Source organism: Malaclemys terrapin, chromosome 18 (genome assembly GCF_027887155.1).
Source record: "Malaclemys terrapin pileata isolate rMalTer1 chromosome 18, rMalTer1.hap1, whole genome shotgun sequence".
Lineage (NCBI taxonomy): Eukaryota > Metazoa > Chordata > Testudines > Emydidae > Malaclemys > Malaclemys terrapin.
The window spans coordinates 22,018,968-22,024,967 of record NC_071522.1 but is presented as its reverse complement, the minus strand read 5'-3'; positions in this window follow the sequence as shown (position 1 = coordinate 22,024,967).

Below are 6,000 nucleotides of genomic sequence, written 5' to 3'. Positions count from 1 at the left end.
AGTAATGTTTCCTCTTCAGGGGCATGGCGTAAATGCCCAGGGAGCAGTAAATGGTGTAAGGGTCTAGGGCTCTTGCTGTGGGAGGTTTTAGTCTCTGGGGCTGCTGTTGAGATTCCAGCCATCCCTGAAGCAACCAAGGATGCTGAGGATGTCGACCTGCCTTTACGTCCTAAGCAGACACTGCGCTTTGATGGGATGTGGGTGTCTCCCAAACCCCCGTGACGGGCGTTGTACCTGTCTCTAGAGCTGGAGCAGGTCTGGCAGGGCGCAGGCCCCGGTGTGCCGATGCACAAAGAGAGAGCCCTGAAGAGGAGGGAACCTCCCTGAAAGCACAACTGTGCTGAAAGAAACGAAACTACTAAATAAAGAGCGCGGGAAATATTCCGAGTGAGCTCGGAAAGGCGGGAAGCCATAGAACAGCGGGTGTCAGGTCTCCGTCTCAAGCCGCAGGCGGGTGAGAAGGGACTGAGGCGAGTTTTGCCGGGGGGAGATAGCGTCCGTCTCCCCCCGGCTTGGTCGAGTGAGCTAAGGCCTGTGTGACACTGAATACAGAGCTGCTCGCCTGTGTGTAGGTGGTGGAGAGAACACGGTGACCTCAGCCACAAGGTCTTTGCCCAGAAGAAGGTCTCCGAGTGGTTTGTTGCATAAAAGGCCAGAGGAGGGACCTGCCCTGTCACAGGGACGTGCACTGAGAAGAAAAACTGGCTGCTGTGATGCTGACTGACTGACAGACGAGAGAACCACAAGGCAGGAGCTTCACCGTCGTGCCTGCCAGCCCTCCATCTCCTGGGACCCTGGATCACCTCCTTTCTCCTCCTGAGAAACCTCCTGACCAGACCAGGCCAGACAGAGGGACCCAGAAGACATTGTCACCACCCGGCTAACTCCCAAACACCTCCTGCGATGTGAGACTTCCTCACCCGCCCCTCTCACCTGGCATGTTCTCTTTCCTGTCACTTCTGCTGAAGAAGTCTGGCTTAGCTGGCCATAACTGTATATTTTGCAGCACTGCTGTAAGCCTGTGGCCAAAGATGTAGGTAAAAGCAACGCCCTACACAGCCCAACAGCGGTACGAGTTTGCCAGGTCTTGAAGTGGCTGATCAGACCGTGTGCTGGGGCTGTGTCTCTCCAGCAGCAAGGCTGCAAGTGAAAGTCAACACCCAAGACAGAAGCTGCATTTTCTCTCGTTGCTGTTTTGTTCCCTCCCCTTTTGTGTGAGTTTGTCTCGTTTTGTTGTCTTAGGAACTGGGATCGGAGTTTAACAACACCATCATCGACGACAGCTCCAGCGCAGCTCAGCTAACTTCTCTTTTCTCCAGAGGACAGTTATCGCCTTCTTTGATACCATCTATGAAACAGTCAGACAAGGCGTGGTGTACCCGGGGGACAATCTAGACTAGTGAGTAGCTGTGTCACCCCTGCCCTGTAACAGGGGATGTCCTTCACACTGCTCTGCACCTGTTGTGTCCACGCCTGGACTGTCACAAACAGCTTCTAGCATGTAAGTCACTCTCCGCTATGTCTGTGTGCTGCCACAGGCAGGCTTTCACGAGCCTGAGTTACACGGCAGGGTGACCCCAGCACAGCCCCGTCCCAGACTTGCCCCCGAAATGACGTCCTGTACTGCCCAGCCCGCTGTCATTTTATTACTAGAAATGATATGCGCAAATCCTGTTCTCCCAAATGGAGTTCCCAGCCACTTCAAGCCAAACACGCTGGTTTAGATGAAACAGTCCAACGAGTTTATTAGCTACAATGGGAGAGCTCGTGTTCACTTCAAAACTAGGAGGCCTAAAAGTCAGCATTGGTTACAAGAAAAACCAAGTGAAATGCCACCAGTGCCTAACGTACCGAACCAGGGTAAATTCAAAGCAAAGTCGCTCTCGCCGCATTCCAGCACCTTGACAGGCCCAGTGCCTTTCAGTCGGGATCCCCCGAGTTCAACGCTGCTGCTTTTGGTTCTTCCCGTGTCGTAAAGGCCGTGGGCAGAGAGAAAGGGGGGGAACCTTTGGGGCGTCTCCCCCTCCTTGGAGAAGCATCTCCAGCTGGGAGCGTGGCAACAGGCAGAGGGCGTGGATGGGAACCTCAGGCTATTTCTTCGCTAAGAGGCAGATTTTTTTGCCCGTGTCCCTTTTCCTGCCCGAGAACAGAGACTTAGCAGGTGCTGGCCCATTGACCTTGCTTACACCTGGCCTAGGGGGCAGTTTGCCCTGGTCTCTGAGGAGCTGGCCTGGCCACTCCCCAGACTTGGACCATGGCTTAGTGACACCACACAGTGGAATCTTGTAACTAAGGCTCCGAGTTTGTCACGGATTCTTCGGTTCTTATTCCGGGACCTCCGGGACTTCTGCGACGGCTGGCCCAGGGGCCGCTTGAGCAGCTCGGGCAGCCCCTGGGCCAGCTGTTCTGGCTGCTGCCGGGGCCCCTGGGAGGGTAAGTTGCTCAGGGTTCAGCTTCAGCCCTGGGTGGTGGCGCTCGGGACCTCGGGCTTCAGCCCCATGTGGTGGAGCTTTGGCTTTCTGCCCTGGGCCCCAGCAAGTCTAATGCCAGCCCTGCTTGGCGGACCCCCTGAAACCTACTCACGGCCCCCCAGTTGAGAACCACTGCAGGTCACTAAGGGCCTGGTAGCTCCCTCGGAGTCATCCCTTATTTCTCCGTAAGTCCCGTCGATTTCAGCAGGACGAGTCAAGGCGGGCGAGGGGCTCAGGCGGTGCCCTACAGAAGAGGAGGTTTAATGCTGCTCTCTAGCCCTCACCTCACCGCTCCTGTGCGTGATACGCTCTCGGCTCTGCCAACAGCAGCACCGGGGACAATCAGCCCCCGGCTTTAAGGGCCCACGTACGACCTGAAGAGCCCGAGTTTGACAATTTTGGTGCAGTTGTTCAGTGTTTTTTTTTTTTTCTTCTCCAATAGTTGTTGCGTTGTTTAAACGAGGGAGTAGGCCTGGCCAAAGTTTTTCCATTGAAACTGGTTTCTGATGAAAACTGGCGCTGTTGAGTAGGACTCGTTCTTGGCAAACAGCATCGCTTCCCGTGGGGAAAAAATTGGTTTTGGTTGAAAACCTGATCACTCAAAGGCCAAATTAGTTTGATTTGGAACTGGTGCTGCTGAGCCTCATGGGAGTTGTAGTTTTCAGGTTCCTCTTGGGGGCTGGGCTCCCTCGCTAGACTCCATCGCCCATGAATTGTCACTGGGCACTTCTGCCTCCTCCTCCGGCTCCACGGGCTACTCCCCGGTCTCAGCTCTGTAGTCAGTCCCCATCCCTGCCCCTTTCCTCTCCTTCACATCGACCCCACAGCCTCACTGCGCTTCCCTGCTCCTCCACCCAGCCGCCTCCGCCCCTTCCCAACTGCCAAAGAAAGGGGCGAGTCCAGCCCCTGCCCTGCCTGCCCACGGCAGAGGGGAGAACATTATTAACTGAACGGCCAGCCCTTGGCCCAGTCCAGGAGGACAGTGCTGGGCGCTGCGCTGAGACTGGCTGGTAAAGTGGAGGTTCTGGAGGTGCCAGGCTGGTCTACGGGTGTGTGAGACGAAGAAGGAATTTTCTCTTACGAGCCCTGTTTGTGCCTCGGTTTCCCCTAAATGCTGCATTGTTACCCAGTGGGGGCGGGAAAGGGACTCTGCTCTCGCACCAGGCTAGGAGACATGGGTCTGGGCGGCACCCAGCTTAATCCCCGTATCAGTGGAGCATTTGAGAAGACAATGGCAAACTCAATCACCAGGCCCGTGCCCCCAGCACCCAACGCCCCAGAGGGGTCTAGATTTCCCCACCTCTCTGCAGGGAGGCTAGCAGCGCCCCCAGCTGGAGAACAAAGCACTGCAGAGGTGGGAGGAGAAGAGTTGGCTGCTGGAAGGAGATGGGGGCTCTCACCTGGAGCCTGACCAAGGTCAGACAGAGACACAGAGCTTGCAGAACGGGGGTCACTACAGCCTGGCTGGGCTCTGGGCTGACCCTGCTTTACCCGTCAGTGCTCCCCCCGGGGCTGTGTGCCCATTCCCTAACAAAGCCGCCGGCTTTGGCCACGCTGCTTGAGTGTCACTGCCAATGCTTCCTGACGCACGGATCCCTGATGGACGGGGCTCTGCAGGGCTGTCTGGGGGTAAAGCGGGATGCTGACGGCCCAGAGGTGGTGAGGCCGCATGGCTGCCCTTGGCGGAAGAGAGAGACGCCTGGGGGCGCTGGCACAGTGAAGGGGCCTCCCAGGGACTGTTCCAAAGCTGGGGGCAGAGCGCTGAGCCTGCGGGTCCCTGACAGCCTGCACCAGCTGTTACTGCACCCTGGCTTAAATCCAGGGACTGATCCGGATCCTGCAGGGAGAAAGGAAGGGCTCCAGCCTGGAGCCAGGCGGGAGGTTCTCACCGGCGAACAAAGCCCTTGGCTCTGTACAAGTAACAGCGGAGGGGCCCATGGGACGCAGGACCCCCTGCGCTGCGGGAGGGAAATGCAAACGCAGGCCTTCACCTCCAGGACACGCGGCTCCTCGCCCTCAGAGGAGAGAGGAGCAGCTCCGAGCAGGGGGTCCTGTTCACCTCGTCACCTCCCCGCTTGGAGACGCCCGTGCCATGAACACGGGGTGGCACATCAGCCTCAGCGAGTGTCCTGGTCTCTGCTGCCGGTCCTTCCCCACTCGTTTAGTCCCAAGACGTTCACCCACTTCCCTGCTCTCGGGCAGTGCCAGACTGGGAACAGGGCAGGTTGCTGGGATTGCAGAGCGGCACGGTCAGGTTCGTCCCTTTCCCAGGGGATCCTGCCCCGCCCTGGGGTGGGCTCCTCATGTTGGTACCAGGTTTAGCGAGAAGGGAGCACACAGCGCCCTCAGCAACCCGTGCCTGCAGCCTTGTGAGCCAGATCCGGAAACCGGATGCAACTCAAACCCTGCACGGGTTAGGCCAGAAGGTGAAATAACGTCCCAAACCCAAGGAAATAACCCCACTGCATCGAACCTGCGGGCTCAAAGACATGCCCGAGCTGGAGAGAGCCCTAGTCCACCGCCAGAGGACTCCTTGCACAAGAACCCAAGAGGGGGGAGCTAAACCCCGGGAGCAAGGATGCAACAGAAGAGCGAGGAAGGGACCCGGTAGTGCCACACTGCAGGGGAGGAGTGAGGCTGGAGTTGGCTCCCCCCACCCCAGCTGCTGGGAGATACGGGGCATCCTTTGTGACTGCAACAACTGAAGCCCAGACATTTACTCAGCAGGGGCACTGGTTTACGGCCCCGAGGCCCCTGCCCCTCGCGAATAGCTGCAGAGTGCGGCCCCCGAGTCAGGCCTGGCTCCTGTCGCCAACAGAGGCCAGGGAACCCCAAAGACAGTTATGCAAGGAGCTTTCCCAGAGGGGAGGCCTCCTGGCTCCAGGCTGCTAGTGGGTGGCTCATATGCGAAAGGCTGCGTGTTCATAGCCTTTGTACATCATCTCACAGATCTCTAGTCCGACTCATTGTCCATGTCAATGTACAGGCTGTATGCGTTGGCCTTGCTAGCTTGTGGCAGTCAGTTCCACAGGTTAACGATGCATTGGCTACAAATGTCCATTTATCAGTTTTAAACATGCTGCCGTTCTGGTTCAGTGTCTCTTGCTCTTGTACGAGCACCTGGCAGGCCTGTTTCATCACGTCTTTCTCCTTCTCGCCCAGTCTTTTCCATCTCCCTTCGGATGGACGCTGTCTCATGTGCTCAGACAGTGAGGGGGTCAGGCAGGAACATATAGTAATAGCTACTTCTTAGGGGAAGCAGCGTGGCCTAGTAGACAGAGCACTGGGACTCAGGAAATTGAGTTTAATGCCCAGCTCTGCCACTGGCCTGCTGGCTGACCTTGGGCAAGTCACTTCCCCTCTGTGTCTCAGTTTCCCCATCTGTACAATGGGGCTAAGCACACGGAGCTCCTTTGCGATCTATGGATGAAAGCTGCTGTATAAGGGCTGGATACTATTATCACCTAGGACTTTTCATCGCAGGGCTTTACGAAGGAGGGTAGAATCCTGATCTCCATTTTAAAGATGG